The sequence below is a fragment of the Rana temporaria genome, chromosome 12 (genome assembly GCF_905171775.1).
Source record: "Rana temporaria chromosome 12, aRanTem1.1, whole genome shotgun sequence".
NCBI classification, from domain to species: domain Eukaryota; kingdom Metazoa; phylum Chordata; class Amphibia; order Anura; family Ranidae; genus Rana; species Rana temporaria.
In genome coordinates, this window is record NC_053500.1 from 15,524,705 (window position 1) to 15,544,106 (window position 19,402).

Consider the following 19,402-nt stretch of genomic DNA (forward strand, 5'->3'; position numbering starts at 1 on the left):
GAGAAGTTTTTTTTTTAGACATTTGTAGTACCCAAGCCACAGAGGTCTCCTTTTGAGGTTTACATGAAATGGTAAGCATATAAAACTGCACTTGCCACAGAAGATCCTGTGCTATTGCAAGAGCTAATGGGGATTCAATTGTTTACAGGTTCTAAACAAGCAGTACATATGCTTTACAACAATACTTTTTTGGCCTATGTAGCTGCAGGCAACATGGAGTAATTCATCCTTAAATTTCTGAGAAAATAATACTTTTATTAGTCACTTTACCGACCATGTAGCTGCACGAACCATGGGGTAACTCATCCCCAAAGTTCCGAGACACTTTTATTAGTAGCGATTTGGACGACTTCAATGTTCCTCTTGTGAACTTCGAGGATAAATTGCTCCACAATGCCTGCAGCTACTGAGATCAGAAAGGACTTGTTTATTTGCTGCTTCTAAAGAAAAAGTAAAGTGTTGAACGCTCATAGGCTAGTCATAGTTTAACTTCAAAGTCTTGAACCCTACAGCAGGACTCATTCCGGTAGATTCAAAATACTCTACTTTTGTTCAACTTTCATCCATTCTAATACTCACCGGACATTAAAACTGGCCATACACGTTAAAGTCTGACAATAATGTCCAATGAGGAAGGCCCTTCCACAGATTTTGGTGAGTCTATAGTCAGATTGTAATGTGTATGATGAGCTTTATGGAAAACCCCATGCAAGAGTTTGTTGACCAAGTACATGTGAGTGTAATCAGAAAGGCATGGAGCTGATTTGAAGGGTTGCATTTTACACCCATCGGGGTTGGCCATGTGGAAATGTCTGCATGTTAGTCTTAGATGGGAAGCTTGGCATGTGATTAGATAGAAACTGGTCACGTGGCACAGTCCATGGGTCACATTTAGTCATGCGGTTCTCCCTGCCCATGATGACATTGAAGAAAAATACGTAGGTTGGCACTTCTGAAACAACTAGTTGCCTGGTTGTCGTGCTTATCCTGGTGATTGAGTGCCTTCTGTATGACTAACCTTGGTGTAGATCAGGAGATCTGAATTCCCTTGTTGCATACATGTCCGTGGCTCAGAAAGTCTTACAGCTAGAGCAGGGGTCTTCAAACTATGGCCTTCCAGGTGTTCAGGAACTACAATTCCCATCATGCCTAGTTATGTCTGTGAATGTCAGAGTTTTACAATGCCTCATGGGTTGTGTAGTCCCGCAACAGCTGGAGGGCCATAGTTTGAGGATCCCTGAGATAGAGGATCAGCATGATAGTCAAGCAACTAACATTTCCAGATGTAGACAAACCAAGTAATTCCTTTATGACAGGTATCCTCTAAAAACAATGTTTCTCAACTCCAGTCCTCAAGTACCCCCAGGTCATGTTTTCAGGCTTTCCATTATTTTGCACAGGTGATTTGATCAGTTTCACTGCCTTAGTAATTACCACAACCGTTTCATCCAAAGGGAAATCCTGAAAAAATGACCCGCTGGAGGTACTTGAGGACTGGAGTTGAGAAACATTGCAGGATTTTAATACTGAGGTGTCCATTACCTTTAGTTAGTACCACATAATGGTGGAGATGAACACCATCTATATTTAATACTGTTATCAACAGCCATCCTGTGATGGAATTGACCCATCTAAACTCTGCCCACTAGCAGCCAAACCCCACCTAGAAATGTACAAACCCCACCCGTGAGCAACCCAATTCTACGTAGAAATTTTCTAAATGTCAGTTTTCAGTTGTTTTCCTTCATTTCTGGCTGGGGGAATATCGAAATAAAACCAAGAAGTGATGGCAATTGTTTATTTTCGATGGAAATAATCTTACATTTTTCTTTTGGAGAAACTTGTCTTTATCCTAAGGGGAACAGTGCAATCTGCGTGCAGTAGTGCCTTACTGCAAACTACATTTGTTTTCTAATTAGTTGGACTAGTATGGACAATTTTGTGGACTCTCGTATGAAGAAGGAGTTGGACGGAAGGACCCTACTGCGGAGATACCTCTTTGGTCAGCTTTGGACGTCAGTGGCTCTTACTGGAAATGTTGTGACCTTCCAACTTCTGTACAGACCTTTTTCTGCTTGCTCCAGTGTTCTGTGACTGTAACATGCTGCTTTGCGGGACGCAGGCTCTTGTCTCATGTGTTTCCTGTAATCACGACTCGCTGAATGTCTGCCCCGCACTGGGAGGTTCTTGGTGTTGTCACTCATCTATGCCGGTCTGCTTGGGTCTACACTGTCGTCGTGTTTGTCAATGCAGCAAGGGCTATGTTCCTAGTGTGCTATGTTGGCTCTGGAAACAGGTGACAGTTACAGATTCCTAAAACTTTAAAGGCCAACTTCACCCTCCACTTTCACTACATGGACTCCCTTTTTTATAAAGTTGAACTTTGGTTGGCTGATGTAGGCTAGTGAACTTTACATGGTCACTTGACCTGTGCTAAGTGAACTGACCTATATCAACCAATCGTTTGATATAACGTTCTTATTTTTGACTACAGCACATGGTGGTCTACCTGCTGTGGTTTCCCTGTGATTTGCACACAGATCAGGTCAGTAGAGTCCTACTCCATTTCCTCCTAAATCCATCATGGCGGAGGTGAACCCTTTGTAAAACTCAGATGAAGGAATGTCTCTCCTTGAGATCAGGGCTCAAGTCCTGCGGGAACGCATGGGAACGGAGTTCCTGCACTTTTTTCACAGCAGGAACGCAGTTCCCTTTGCAGGACTAGAGCAGCCGAGCCAATCCTTCACTAAGCGGCAATGCCCAGCTCGAGTCACTGTCAGGGGCAGGCGAACCTTAGTGATCCTTTATGTTACTGCCCGCTTCCTGTATATGGATTCATCGGGTAGTGTGTGGGTATTCCGTCACTTCCTCGATGCCGCAATGTCTCCTGGGAGCTTTTGTCATTGTTCCCAGGAGACATTGCGGAGGTCTGCCGCGAGTTATCGCGGGATTTAGAAAAAACATGTGGTTTAGTAATTATGCATATGCGCGTATCATTTATTTATTTTTTGGTGGGGGAGTGGATCTTGGGTGGGAGTTCCCACACTTTTTTCTCCAGGACTTGACCCCTGCTTGAGATGTAATGAGTTGGAGGGTAATGCAGACATCTATTGTGGGGAAGAACGGTGGCTTTGTGGTTAGCACTCATGCCTTGCAGTTGTAGGGCCCATGGTTTGATTCCCAACCAGGACATTACCCGCAAGGAGTTTGCATGTGCTCATCTGGGTACTTTTCTCCCACATCCCAAAGATATGTTAATAGGTTAATTGGCCAAAGTATTTGAGATAGTGACCTTGAATTGTTAGCTCCTTTCTTGTGCCATATAAATACTTGTATTTATCCACCCCAAATGCAAGATATTCGTTTAAGTTCGCTATCTTCTGCTCTTTTGCGTGTTTTTTTGCTCGCTTTTGCCCGGTCTTCTCCACTGTCCTCTTCCCTCTGCTCTTCTTCCGATGTCAACACGACGCTCTATCGCGCTCTGGTGCGCGGTGTGCCACTACTTATATTGGCATGGAGCAGGGTCACCATGTGACTTCATTCGAATGCCCCACCCCTAATGACATCACTGCACAGGCCATGGTGGGTGGTGAAGTCATAAGAGGAGGGCCTGCGGTGACCCCATCCCTTGCCAATATAAGTATTGGCACTGATATACAGCACTGATAGCTGGCACTGATATGCAGCACTGATGGGCAGTGATAGGCGACACTGATGTGCAGTGATAGGCGGCATTGATATGCAGCACCAATGGGCGGCACTGATATGCAGCACTGATAGGTGGCACTGATATGCGGCACTGATGGACACTGGTAGGTGGCACTGATATGTAGCACTGATGGGCACTGATAGGTGGTACGGATAGGCAGCACTGATGAGCACTGAAAGGCAGCACTGACTTGCATCACTGATGGGCACAGAATGGCCTTACTAATGGGCACCCATTGACATCACTGATGGGCACAGATTGGTGTCACCGATGGGGCTGCAATGATAATTAGGCCACTGATGATCACTGCCCTGATTATCTGTGCAGTCTCCCCTGTGTGGAGATGCCACTGATCGGCACTTCCGTGTTTACATGTGACCGGCTGTGATTGGACACATCTGATCACATGGGTAAAGAGCCTCGTCATCAGCTCTTTACCTAGATCGGGGTCATGTCGTGCCCGAAGGACACAGAGCACCCATGAATTCCGCACTGCTCGCACCCAGGGTGCGCAATCGCGGTGAGACCTAGCGACGTCATATGAGACCTAAAACACGGGGAAATGCATGTATTTCTAAGATGTACTGCATTTGCTTTTCTCCTGACATGCATTATAAATCAGAAACATAAATAGATTTCCTGGTACTGTATTCTGCACCATTAGGTCACGTTGGAAGCTTGCTGCTGTAGAAAACGAATTTAAAGCCTCACAGTTGTTATAAATGTGCTTCCTGTGTGGACATCAGTCCAATGTATGTTTTCCCCATTGCCAGGTAGAGGCACATCTGCATTAATTAGTAGACTGAGAGGCACATTTGATATCTCACCTGTAGAACACGCAGTGAGGGAGCCTGGAGGAAGCTGCGCTAGAATGGAATGAAGGGAACTTCATGCAGAGCTCAGAACCCCACAGAGAAGGGTTTCTCAACTTGGGATCCTCCAGAGGTTGCTAGAGGTTGAGCAATGAGTAATTTCTACCTCTCAGATAGGTCCCCGCTGAAACTATTGATCTTTTTAGTTATCTGTAAGGGGAGAATTCTCCCCAATGACCACAAGTGCAAGAAACCTTCTTCCCACTGACCATCACACTAAGGCAGTGTTTCTCAACCAGAGTTCCTCCAGAGGTTGCTCGGGGTTCCTTGAGTAATGAGCAATTTCTAGCTCTCAGATAAGTTCCCACTGACACCATTGGCATTTTTAGACATCTGGGGGTAATTTTTCCCAATGACCACAAGTGTAAGGAGCATTCTTCCCACTGACCATCACACTAATGTATCAAGAGTTGGAGATATGGTCATTTTTATAATGAGTTCCCAGAGACTGGAAAGTTATTTCAAGGGTTCCTCTGTGTTGAAAACACTGAAAAGGGCTGCTATCGGGTATGTGTAGGTGATTGCAGCCCACATCATCAATATATCTTATATTACATAAGCCTTTTGTACAGATAAAATTAGATTATTTTTTTTGTACCCATCCTCCGCCTTCCACTCCATTCACCCACCAAGGTCACCCTTTCCACAATAACGCTTTAAAGCGCTGGGCTCTCGCCGGAATAATTTCCCTCCAATTATCAAGCACATGTATCAAGCAAATGTTATGCAGAACAAATGAATGCAATTATGCTGTTTTCTTGTTAATAGAATTACTGATGCTTCATGTGTAAAATTCACAGAAGCCATTAATCTTGTCTTGTTCCCCCTCGCCGTCTTCGAATCCCCCCACCCCCACCCTTACTCCCCCCTCCGCCGCCGTTCAACGGATTATGCACAGCGGTAAAATCCTGCGTGTAGACTTTAGCGTGGTTAGGGATGGGAAGTGAAGGACGCTCACCTTCAAGGCACAGGCTGGGTTGTGGATTGTAGGTCCTTAGTAGATGCGGGTAAAAATTGAATTATACATTACTATATTATTACAGAGAGGGGGGCTTACTGATTGGCCACCAAGCACAGGTGCACCAGGTTCTGAGTGCTCCAGTTTTAGCAAATCTCCCCCCATTGCATACTTTGGGGCAGATCCACAAAGAAGTTACGCTGGCGTATCTATTGATACGCCGCGTAACTTCTAGTTTGCTCCGGCGTATCTTTGTTTTGTATCCACAAAACAAGATACGCCTGAAGCTGTGCTAGATCCGACTGGCGTACGTCTTAGTACGCTGTCGGATCTAAGGTGCATATTTACGCTGGCCGCTAGGTGGCATTTCCGTCGATTTCCGTGTCGGGTATGCAAATTAGCAAGATACAGCAATCCACAAACGTACATCCGGCCGGCTCATTTTTTTACGTCGTTTCCGTAAGGCTTTTTTCGGCGTATAGTTACCCCTGCTATATGAGGCGTATCCTATGTTAAGTATGGCCGTCGTTCCCGCGTCGAATTTTGAATTTTTTACGTCGTTTGCGTAAGTCGTTCGTGAATAGGGCTTTGCGTAGAATGACGTTCACGTCGTAAGCATTGGCTTGTTGCGGGTTAATTTCGAGCATGCGCACTGGGATACCCCCACGGACGGCGCATGCGCCGTTAAAAAAAACGTAATTAAAGTTGGTTCAAGACGTATTTACATAAAACACGCCCCCATCTCATCCATTTGAATTGCGTGCCCTTACGCCGCCAAAGTTACACTACGCCGCCGTAACTTACGGCGCAAATTATTTCAGGATAAGGAAAATACGCTGTAAGCTGTGGCGGCGTAGTGTATCAGAGATACGCTACGCCAGACGCAACAATGCGCCAGGCTACGTGGATCTGGCCCTTTAAGTTTCCATTAGGAGCCTGAGTGACAACACAGGAGCACTGTGTTGTCACCCTATAACAGGAAGTGTCTGATAGGTACCTTCATGGCAGGATCACTAGGGATAATTCCAATAATTGTAGCAGGTTTAATAATATTGCAAATGACTTTGGAAACAAATTTAAGCTTTTCTGAGATTTTAGTGGGTTACTTCTCGAAGTTCAGGTATGGGGTGAGTTGAAGAGAACAAAGTGCTGGTTCGGTGATTGTGGTCAGGGTAAGAGAGACGTAGAGCGCAGGGAAGAGTTTTAAATAGTAGATAGAGCTAAATGGATACTTAGGGCCAGATTCACAAAGAGATACGACGGTGTATCTCCTGATACGCCGTCATATCTCTGAGTTCTGCCGGTCGTATCTATGCGAATGATACATAGAATCAGTTACGCATAGATATCCCTAAGATCCGACAGGTGTAACTGCGTTATACCGTTGGATCTTAGGCTGCAATTCCAGGCCGGCCGCTAGGTGGCGCTTCCATATCTTTTACGCGACGATTATGCAAATGAGGAGTTACGCCGATTCAGAAACGAACGACCGCCCGGCGCTTTTTTTGTTTACGTCGTTTGCGTTCGGCTTTTTCCGGCCTATAGTTACCCCTGGGTCTATGGGGCACAGCCAATGTTAAGTACGGCCGTCGTTCCCGCGTCGATTTTTGAAATTTTACGTCGTTTGTGTAAGTCCATTCAGAAAAGAGCTGGACGTAAGTTACGTTCACGACGAAACCAATGACGTCCTTGCGACGTTATTTGGAGCAATGCACGCTGGGAAAATTTTTGGACGGCGCATGCGCGGGGACGCGCCTGATTTGAATAGTACACCCCCCCCCTAGCCGCGGAATTTGAATTCCGCCGGGGGATTTACGATACGCCGCCGCAAGTTTTGAGGTAAGTGCTTTGCGAATTAACCACTTGCCTCAAAAACTTGCGGCGGCGGATCTTAAATCGGATAGGTTACGCGGATCTAAAGGTGGGTCGCGATTGACGTGTTGCCAACCCCAGGATTGCACACCCCTTGCGCACACCTATGATATACAATAATATCAGTATGTAGCATGGAGCAAAAAACAGTGGGTTGTACAAATAATAATTATACATGTGCGTGTTCAGCTCAAGTATCCCTACTCACCCCAACATCTGAAATGAATATATTAAAACACAATCAATGGAGATTCAGAGATTCTACACACACCACAGCGAGCCAAGGACTGCAGGTGACCATAGGAGGCATTTAATGACCAACTAAATATATAGAATAAAATAATTATAATTATAATAAAAGAATAGAGCGCAGGGAACACCAACAGGCACGTAGGAGATATAATAATAATCACTTCCTTTTTTTTTTTGATTTCCACTGCCGCTCTTCATAAACCGCCCCGGCAGGTCTCCCTAATCCCATTAGCTGACAATCTCTGCTGAAAAATTCAATCGCAGGACTTTCAGTGAAATGGGATAGTCTTCTGGAGGAAAGCTGCCCTTCTATCTGGAAGGGCTTCTTTTCCCCTGCCGCCGCTAAGTGCGTTCTCCGCAGCTCGGGGACTTCGGCTTCCTCCTGATTGACGGCAGTTTACAGTTCAGAGCTTGCAGAGACTTCTCCGACCACTATGGCAGGAGCCGCAGGAGACCCTCCAAGCATGTTTCGTAGCCAATTACATTTCTTGTTTTTTTTTTTTTTTTAAAGGATCAGCCAGACAACATTTATTTCAGTCTTGGAGAATAAAGTGTATCTAATGTCAACATTTTTTATTTATTTTTAACCACGTGCCCGCTGGAAGATTTACCCTCTTCGTGACCAGGCAATTTTTTGTGATACGGCACTGCGTTATTTTAAATGACAACTGCGCGGTCGTGCGACGTTGCACACAAATAACATTTATGTCCTTTTTTTTCTCACAAATAGCATTTTCTTTTGATGGTATTTGATTACCTCTGCATTTTTTTTTGCACTATAAACAAGAAAAAAGCAGACAATTAAAATATATATATATATATATATATATATATATATATATATATATATATATACTTTACTTTCTGCTATAAAACATATCCAATAAAAAATTTGTAAAAAATCAATTTTCTTCATCAATTTAGGCCAATATGTATTCTGCTACATGTTTTGAGTAAAAAACAAAACAAAAAAAACAATGGCCCAGATTCACGTAGGAGATACGACGGCGTATCTCCAGATAAGACGGCGTATCTCTGGGTCTGAGGCGTCGTATCTTGGCGCCTGATTCAAAGAATCAGATACGCCAGAATTTGTATAAGATACGACCGGCGTAAGTCGCCTACGCCGTTGTATCTTAACTGCATATTTACGCTGGCCGCTAGGGGCGTGTACGCTGATTTACGCCTAGAATATGTAAATCAGCTAGATACGCCAATTCACGAACGTACGCCCGGCCCTTGGCATAACACAGTGCATGCCAACGCACCTGTTTTATGTGGGATATGTTGCATTGCCATTCCTTGTGAATGAGACCCCAACGCACTGTACAGTAGTGTGAAGTGCACTTGTTATGTTTTAGTAAAGGGTCATGTGCTTTGTTATTCATTGTGGTCACTTTATAACGGCAGCCCATTCATGTTGGCAGCCCATTCATGTCGACAGCCCACATATATCGGCAGCCAGGGCTGGACTGGGACAAAAATTTGGCCCTGGACTTCATCCAGAATGGCCCACTTTGACAGGTCTCTCCCAATGGTGGCCGGACAACTCCCGTACCCCCCCGGCCACCCGCACCCCCTCTCCCCCTTCACTAGCCACTAGCCGTTCTACTTTATTAGAGTAGAACGGTTGGTACTGGTACTCTGATAGGCAGTACCAGTGGGGAAGCTAGACATTATTTCACCCGGGGCAAAGAATCAGTTTGGTGCCCCCCCTTATGGGAAAAGATTAGACAGAAGTGAGAAACTCCCAGACCACAGCTGTTGACTCAGCTGTCTGTCCCCTCCCCCATGCTCCTCTGTCGCCCCCCCTGCTCCTCTGATCCTCCCCCTGCTTCTTAGTTCCCCCCCCCCCAGGTGAGCGCTGCGGGGAGGGAGAGGAGGTGAGTGCTGCTGGAAAGGAGAGACAGAGGGGCAGAAGGGGGGGGGTGGTCCGCTGTCACTGAAGCCGGTCCACTGAGCCATCGGCCCACCGGGAAACTCCCTGTAGTCCCAATGGCCAGTCCATCCCTGTCGGCAGCCCCTTCATATCAACAACCCCTTATGTCAACAGCCCATTTATATCAGCAGCTCATTCATATCAACGGCCCATTATATCGGCATCCCATTCATATGGGCAGCCCATTTATATCGACAGCCCATTCAAATTGGCAGCCCATTCATATCAACAGCCCATTCATGTCGGCAGCCCATTCACGTCAACAGCCCATTCATACCAACAGCCCATTCATGTCAACAGCCCATTCATACCAACAGCCCATTCATGTCGGCAGCCCATTTAAATTGGCATCCTCTTCATATCAACAGCCCATTGTATCGGCATCTCATTCATAACGGCAGCCCATTCATAGCGGCATCCAATTTATAATAACAGCCCATTCATATTGACAGCCCATTCATAACGGCAGCCCACTCATGTCAATAGCCCATTCATAATGGCAGCCCATTCATGTTGGCAACCCCTTCATATTGGCATCCTCTTTATATCAACTGCCCATTGTATCGGCAGCCCATTCATATAGGCAGCCCATTCATATCGGCATCTCATTCATAACGGCAGCCCATTCATAGCGGCATCCAATTTATAATGACAGCCCATTCAAATTGACAGCCCATTCATAACCGCAGGTCATTCATAACGGCAGCCCACTCATGTCGATAGCCCATTCATAATGGCAGAACATTCATGTCGACAGCCCCTTCATATTGGCATCCTCTTCATATCAACAGCCCATTGTATCGGCAGCCCATTCTTATCAGCATCTCATTCATATCGGCAGCCAATTTATGACAGTTCATTCATAATGACTGGGCTGCCTTAATACAAAGCACATTATCACATGTAAAAACCTGCTTACATGTACAGCAATGGCTCCCCGTGGTGTGAACGGGCCCTTGTTATAGTGGAACTAATTTGCTAGATAGCGTTACACTGAATCATTTTTACTTGTTGCCAGGAATAGCTCTATAAGTTGACGACTGTTAATTAAGTCAGAGCAGCCGTAGTGATGGAAAGCCCCTGAGTAGGTGCTGACCCCTGAACATCTGGGTAGATGCTAATTTCACCTTGAGCGCTGGTTTTAGGAGAAGAATGTCAGATTTCTTAGCTGTACAGCGTGGCAGATGAGCCAGATAATGTTGTTCTTGCTAATTAAGGCCGGAAACGGAGCGCTGACTGTGAGATCGAACCCGATCGCTGCTCACTAGCCCCTCGACCCGTATTACCTTGCGCTGATTAGTCCTCCCTGCTCCCGCCTGCTCACCTTGTCATGTAGTCTCTTCCTCTCCGCCGTCAAGAGATACATCTGTAGACATTCGGCGGTAACAGGTCTACATGCCGCGATAATCATACATTATTAACCCAATTAGGCTAAGGGCTTAATTAAAAGTTATTTTCTTTAAATTGATAGACCACGTTTCCTTGGAGTGTGCGGTGCCAGCTCCCGATGACGACCAGCGATCTGTGCCAGTTTCCCGCGGGTCCTCGAATTACTCGCACGTCAGTGGCCAATTAGTCCTACCGCGGAGACAGCGGTCGCGGGTTTTTGGGTTGGACAGTTTGCGTAGGCAATTGTTTTGCCACTTGTTTACGCAATAAAAAGCAGCAACAAAATAAATGATAAATGAGGTTCAGCGAAGGGAAGAGGCAGAAACGTCTTCGTACTTCATGAGAGCCAGACCTTCCAGACACTTAGGCCTAGATTCACGTAGGGCGGCTTTACGTTGTGCGGGCGCAGCGTATCTTATTTAAGCTACGCCGCCGCTACTTAGAGAGGCAAGTGCTGTATTCACAAAGCACTTGCGTCCTAAGTTACGGCGGCGTAGCGTAAATCGGCCGGCGTAAGCGCGTGTAATTCAAAGTAGGCAGGTCGTGGGCGTGTTTCATTTAAATTAAGCGTGAACGGACGGCGCATGCGCGCGCATGCTCAGTATCAAGTCGTATTTACGTCCAAAGATACGCCGGCTCAATGCCTGTGAAGTGAAAGTAACCTACGCACAGCCTCATTCACGTACGACTTACGTAAACGACGTAAAAAGATACACTTTTTCCAACGTCCATACCTTGCATGGGCTGCGCCACCTAGAGACCTGCTTTATCTTTACGCCAGCGTATGTCTTACGTAAACGGCGTAACTAATTGCGACGGGCGTTCATGAATCGGCGTATCTTGCTCATTTACATATTCGACGCGGAAATCAACGGAAGCGCCACCTAGCGGCCAGCGTAAATATGCACCCCAAGATACGACGGTGTAGGAGACTTACGCCGCTCGTATCTTGGCCAAATCTATGTGTAACTGATTCTATGAATCAGGCGCATAGATACGACGGCGGCCATTTGGACTTACGACGGCGTATCTGGAGATACGCCGTCGTAAGTCTTTGTGAATCTGGGCCACAGATATCAAGCTGAGCTCCAGGAAAACATCTAATACAGGGATGAAATACACACATTATATTACCAAAAGTATTGGGACGCCTGCCTTTACACGCACATGAACTTTAATGGTATCCCAGTCTTGGTAAGTAGGGTTCAACATAGAGTTGGCCCCGCCCTTTGCAGCTATAACGGCATCAACTCTTCTGGGAAGGCCGTCCACAAGGTATAGGAGGGTGTCTATGGGAATGTTTGACCATTCTTCCAGAAGAGCATTTGTGAGGTCAGGCACTGATGTGGACAAGAAGGCCTGGCTCGTAGTCTCCGCTTGAATTCATCCCAAAGGTGTTCTATCGGGTTGAAGTCAGGACTCACTGCAGGCCAGCCAGTTCCTACACCCCAAACTCGCCCATCCACACTATATTTTCAAAAGAATCAGGTCCCCCCATCAAATCATTTGGTGGAGGGGGGATTGAGTGAGTGAGTGAGTGAAAAATATATAGCGCAACACATGCGAACTGAATCGCCTCTGGGCCCTGCCCTGGGCCCTCAGAAGAGATGGGTTTTGATCTTTCTCCTGAAGGCCAAGTGGTTTACCTCCAACCGATTATGGTGTGGGGTTGTTTTTCAGGGGTGTGGCTTGGCCTCTTAGTTCCAGTGAAGGGAAGTCAGCATACCAAGACATTTTGGACAATTTCATGCTCCCATGAAATTTTTAGCGGGACTGCAATGTCCCACTAAAAATCGCAGATCACCGCCATTAATAGTAAAAAAAATAATTATAAAAAGGCCATAAATCTATCCCCTATTTTGTACACGTTATAACTTTTTTTTACCAAAAACATGTTGAAGAATACATATCGGCATAAACTGAGGAAATTTTTTTTGTCTAAAAAAAAATTGGGATATTTATTATAGAAAAAAGAAAAAAATATTGTTTTTTTTTTCAAAATTGTCGCTCTTTTTTTGTTTATAGTGCAACAAAAAAAATGCAGAGGTGATCAAATACCACCAATATAAAGCTACATTTGTGGGAAAAAAAAGTAGTTTGGGTATATTGTAGCACGACCGCACAATTCTCTGTTAAAGTGACGCCGTGCCGTATCGCAAAAAATGGCCTGCTCATTAAGGGGGCAAATCCTTCCAGGGCTCAAGTTGTTAAAGGACAGGATGGATTTTTTGGGTGGGGTTTGGGGGTGCAGCTTCAGTAGATAACTCACATTTCCAATCACATTTTGAACTCTCCATCTAAAGTTGAAGAAGGATATCCTAGTCCATTCTGTGAAACTGGTACATTGGTGGTTACGCCTTTCTACATTTACTATATTAGAGTTGGCACAAATGAATTTGTTGAGTTCAGGTTTCAAAAAGTTCCAAAGCCAAAACCAGCTGTGAAATTAGTTATATTGTAAACCCGTCATTCCACATCGCTAAAGGCCCAGCTGTATCACCACAAGCGCGTCCGACAGTCGAGATCCAAGCAAGTCCTGGTTGGTGAAAGTGGCGGCACAGAGCCGATCTCTAAACTATTGTTGTGAACTTTGAAAAAACATTTTTAAACTTGTACATCTTAACATGGCACTTTTTTTCTACTCGCTTCAGGTGGGGAAGATTGTAAGATTGTGGGTCCGACGGCAAGTCTTGGTGCCGTGGTTGCACTCCCCACGCATGCTGGGTCTGTGGGGGGTGGAGGTGTATGCTGCACGTGTGCCCTGCTGCCATAAATGCACTTTAGTAGAGGATGGAAAATTTCCACACCCCCCCCCCCCCCCGAAAAAAAAAATGGTGTGAGGTGTAGTCATGCATGACCAAATCAATCTATTAATTGCAGATTCATGCATTTAATAAAATGTATCTGTTGGCCTTGATAATTGGACAATCCAGACCATTGTGATTCGATCCGCAGATAATTAGACAATCCAGACCATTGAGATTCCTAAACCATTTATCTGCAGACTGCACAAATCTGCTCCCATATAGGCAAGTTAATAAAATGAATTTGAAGTTGCTAATTCAGCCTCTTATTCAATCAATTTTCTTATCACCAGAGGCATTATACAATCCAGTCCTAAAAAATTCAATTAGACCATATTAAATTAAACCTGCTGATGATCTAAAATGGGGACTGTCGTTATATCACTATACAGGTATGAATGTTCTCAGTCTGGTCAAAGGGCTGTGTGACTGTAGTTATAGGGATGTGTGACTGTAGTTATAGGACTGTGTGACTGTAGTTGTAGGTCTGTGTGACTGTAGTTGTAGGGCTGTGTGACTGTAGTTATAGGGATGTGTGACTGTAGTTATAGGGATGTGTGACTGTAGTTATAGGTCTGTGTGGCTGTAGTTATAGGACTGTGTGACTGTAGTTATAGGGCTGTGTGACTGTAGTTATAGGGCTGTGTGACTGTAGTTATAGGACTGTGTGACTGTAGTTATAGGTCTGTGTGACTGTAGTTGTAGGGCTGTGTGACTGTAGTTATAGGGATGTGTGACTGTAGTTATAGGGATGTGTGACTGTAGTTATAGGACTGTGTGACTGTAGTTATAGGGCTGTGTGACTGTAGTTATAGGGCTGTGTGACCGTAGCTATAGGGCTGTGTGACTGTAGTTATAGGGCTGTGTGACTGTAGTTATAGGGCTGTGTCACTGTAGTTATAGGTCTGTGTGACTGTAGTTATAGGGCTGTGTCACTGTAGTTATAGGGCTGTGTGACCGTAGCTATAGGGCTGTGTGACTGTAGTTATAGGGCTGTGTGACTGTAGTTATAGGGCTGTGTGACTGTAGTTATAGGGCTGTGTGACTGTAGTTATAGGGCTGTGTGACTGTAGTTATAGGTCTGTGTGACTGTAGTTATAGGGCTGTGTGGCTGTAGTTATAGGGCTGTGTGACTGTAGTTATAGGGCTGTGTGACTGTATTTATAGGACTGTGTGACTGTAGTTATAGGGCTGTGTGACTGTATTTATAGGACTGTGTGACTGTAGCTATAGGGCTGTGTGACTGTAGTTATAGGGCTGTGTGACTGTAGTTATAGGTCTGTGTGACTGTAGTTATAGGGCTGTGTGACTGTAGTTATAGGGCTGTGTGACTGTAGTTGTAGGGCTGTGTGACTGTAGTTATAGGACTGTGTGACTGTAGTTATAGGGCTGTGGGACTGTAGTTATAGGGCTGTGTGACTGTAGCTATAGGTCTGTGTGACTGTAGTTGTAGGGCTGTGTGACTGTAGCTATAGGTCTGTGTGACTGTAGTTGTAGGGCTGTGTGACTGTAGTTATAGGGCTGTGTGACTGTAGTTATAGGGCTGTGTGACTGTAGCTATAGGGCTGTGTGACTGTAGTTATAGGGCTGTGTGACTGTAGTTATAGGGCTGTGTGACTGTAGTTATAGGGCTGTGTGACTGTAGTTATAGGTCTGTGTGACTGTAGTTATAGGGCTGTGTGACTGTAGTTGTAGGGCTGTGTGACTGTAGTTATATGACTGTGTGACTGCTGTTACTTTGGCTGAAGTTTTAGTTTTGAGCAGCTTTACTGACCTTTTACTGAGCCTGATTGTAGTTTTAGGTCTGTGTGATTAAACTTCTCCTGTACTGAGTACGACTGTTGTTTTAGGACTATCCAGACATTCATTGTAATGCTATATGACTGTATTAATGCTGACTGTAATTTGTGGACTGTGTTGAGCCTGACTGCAGATAAGGGGTTCTGTGACCGTAATAATCCCAACTTTTGTTCACTTGACTGTGTGATTGTTCTATAACTGACTGTAGTTGTTGGGCTGGGTGGGGTGAGCTCAAATACCGCTATCATACTTGTCAAAGGGCTGTGTGATTGAACCTGCTCTGGCCTAAGTTCTAGGACTGTGTGGTTTTACTGACCTTTTACTGAGCCTGATTGCAGTTTTAGGTCTGTGTGGTCATGCTCGTCCTGTACTGATTACGACTGTAGTTTTAGGATTATCCAGACTGTCGTTTAAATGCTATGTGACTGTACTGATGCTGACTGTAATTTGTGGACTGTGCTGAGCCTGACTGCAGATAGTGGTCACAGGACTGTATAGTTGTTTTATACCTGGCTGTAGTTGTTGGGCTGTGCAGTTTGAGCTCAAATGCCGCTATCATACTTGTCAAAGGGCTGTGTGATTGAACCTGCTCTGGCCTAAGTTCTAGGACTGTGTGGTCTTTACTGACCTTTTACTGAGCCTGATTGTAGTTTTAGGTCTGTGTGGTCATGCTTGTCCTGTACTGAGTACGACTGGAGTTTTAGGACTATCCAGACTGTCATTTTCATGCTATGTGACTGTACTGACGCTGACTGTAATTTGTGGACTGTGCTGAGCCTGACTGCAGATAGTGGTCACAGGACTGTATAGTTGTTTTATACCTGGCTGTAGTTGTTGGGCTGTGCAGTTTGAGCTCAAATGCCGCTATCATATTTGTCAAAGGGCTGTGTGACTGTAGTTACAGGATTGTGTGACTCTACTTACTTTGGCTGAAGTTCTAGGACTGTGTGGCTTTACTGACCTTTTTCTGAGCCTGATTGCAGTTTTAGGTCTGTGTGGCTTGAGCTCAAATGCCACTTTCATTCTTGTCAAAGAGCTGTGTGACTGTAGTTCTAGGACTATGTGACTGAACCTACTCTGACTGAAGTTGTAGGACTGTGCGGCTTTACTGACCTTTTACTGAGCCTGTTGTAGTTTTAGGTCTGTGTGGTTATACTTGTCCTGTACTGAGTACGACTGTAGTTTTAGGACAATTCAGACTGTTTTTTTATGCTATGTGACTGTACTGATGCTGACTGTAGTTTGTGGACTGTGCTGAGCCTGACTGCAGATAGTGGTCACAGGACTGTATAATTGCTCTGAACTTGGCTATATTTGTTGGGCTGTGTGGTTTGAGCTTAAATGCCGCTATCATAACTTGTCAAAGGGCTGTGTGACTGTAGTTTCAGGACTGTATGACTCTACTTACTTTGCCTGAAGTTCTAGGACGGTGTGGCTTTACTGACCTTTTACTGAGCCTGATTGTAGTTTTAGGACTGTGTGATTGTTCTATAACTGACTGTAGTTGCTGGGCTGTGCGGGGTGAGCTCAAATACCGCTATCATACTTGTCAAAGGGCTGTGTGATTGAACCTGCTCTGGCCTAAGTTCTAGGACTGTGTGGCTTTACTGACCTTTTACTGAGCCTGATTGTAGTTATAGGTCTTTGTGGTTATACTCGTCCTGTACTGAGTACAACTGTAATTTTAGGACTATCCAGACTGTCATTTTCATGCTATGTGACTGTACAGACGCTGACTGTAATTTGTGGACTGTGCTGAGCCTGACTGCAGATAGTGGTCACAGGACTGTATAGTTGTTTTATACCTGGCTGTAGTTGTTGGGCTGTGTGGTTTGAGCTTAAATGCCGCTATCATAACTTGTCAAAGGGCTGTGTGACTGTAGTTTCAGGACTGTATGACTCTACTTACTTTGCCTGAAGTTCTAGGACTGTGTGGCTTTACTGACCTTTTACTGAGCCTGATTGTAGTTTTAGGACTGTGTGATTGTTCTATAACTGACTGTAGTTGTTGGGCTGTGCGGGGTGAGCTCAAATACTGCTATCATACTTGTCAAAGGGCTGTGTGATTGAACCTGCTCTGGCCTAAGTTCTAGGACTGTGTGGCTTTACTGACCTTTTACTGAGCCTGATTGTAGTTTTAGGTCTGTGTGGTTATACTCGTCCTGTACTGAGTATGACTGTAGTTTTAGGACTATCCAGACTGTCGTTTTCATGCTATGTGACTGTACTGACGTTGACTGCAATTGGTGGACTGTGCTGAGCCTGACTGCCGATAAAGGGCTCTATGACTAAAATAATCATAATTGCAGTCTCAGGACTGTGTGATTATATTCATCCTGTACTAAGATACGACTGTAGTTTCAAGACTGTAGTTTTCATGCTATGTGACTGTACTGACGCTGACTGTAATTTATGGACTGTGCTGAGCCTGACTGCAGATAGTGGTCACAGGACTGTATAATTGTTCTATACCTGGCTGTAGTTGTTAGGCTGTGTGGTTTGAGTTTAAATGCCGCTATCATACTTGTCAAAGGGCTGTGTGACTGAACCTACTCTGACTGAAGTTGTAGGACTGTGCGACTTTACTGACCTTTTCCTGAGCCTGATTGTAGTTATAGGTCTGTGTGGTTATACTCGTCCTGTACTGAGTACGACTGTAGTTTCAGGACTATGCAGACTGTCTTTTTCAACAGAAGGTCGACAACAGAAGATAAACAGGCACTGGTAACAAGAACACGGAAATGTAGTAGACCAAACAGCACTGACACAATGCACTAGTGCAGTTTAAATACCCCTTCTGGTGCCAATGTGCGTTTTCACATGTGCTTGCGCTCATGCACCTGCATTCTGGCCACAGGCCAGTGGCCAGCCTCAGGTCACTGCATCTGCGGACACGAATGTGTTAGTTTCCTGACACTGACTACAGATAAACTGCTCTGTGACTGTACTAATTCTAACTGTAATCACAGGACTGCGTGATTGGCTGTAGTCAGGGTGCCTGACTTGTAGAACTGTACTGACTCAATCACTGTACTGTATACAAGTATTGGTTTCTTACTACAATCACAGTTGACAAAGGGCTATGCGACTGTAGTACTTAAAAGTACTTTTGGTATTTATAGGACTTTTTTTCTGATTCCGACGCAGTTACTGGAACACACAAAGGGCCAGATTCACAGAGCAGATACAACGGCGTATCTCCTGATACGCCGTCGTATCTCTGTTTCTATCTATGCGGCTGATTCATAGAATCAGTTACGCATAGATAGCCATAAGATCCGACAGTGTTTTACACTGTCGGATCTTAAGATGCAATACCGCGGCCGCCGCTGGGGGGAGTTTGCGTCGTAAACCAGCGTCGGGAATGCAAATTAGGAGTTACGGCGATTCCCGACGATTTTTCGCGTTCGCTACGTCGCCGCTAGTCTAGTTTCCCGTCGCAAAGTTAGTCTTTTTTTTGGTGCCTTAACTTTACACAGCAATCGTATTGCTGTATAAAGTATGGCCGTCGTTCCCGCGTCGAAATTTAAAAAATAACGTTGTTTGCGTAAGTCGTCCGGGAATACGGAATTACGCTACAAGCGTCGCCGTTCGAAAAAATGACGTCACGGCGCGCAAACCAAGGCGGGAGTTCGGAAACGGAGCATGCGTGGTAGGTCAGGCGCGGGAGCGCGCTTAATTTAAATGGCACACGCCCATTTAAATTGGCCCGCCTTGCGCCGGAGGCCGCCGGCGTAGGTTTTCATCGCAAGTGCTTGGTGAATCAGGCACTTGCGATGAAAAATTACGATACGTTACGCCGCCGCT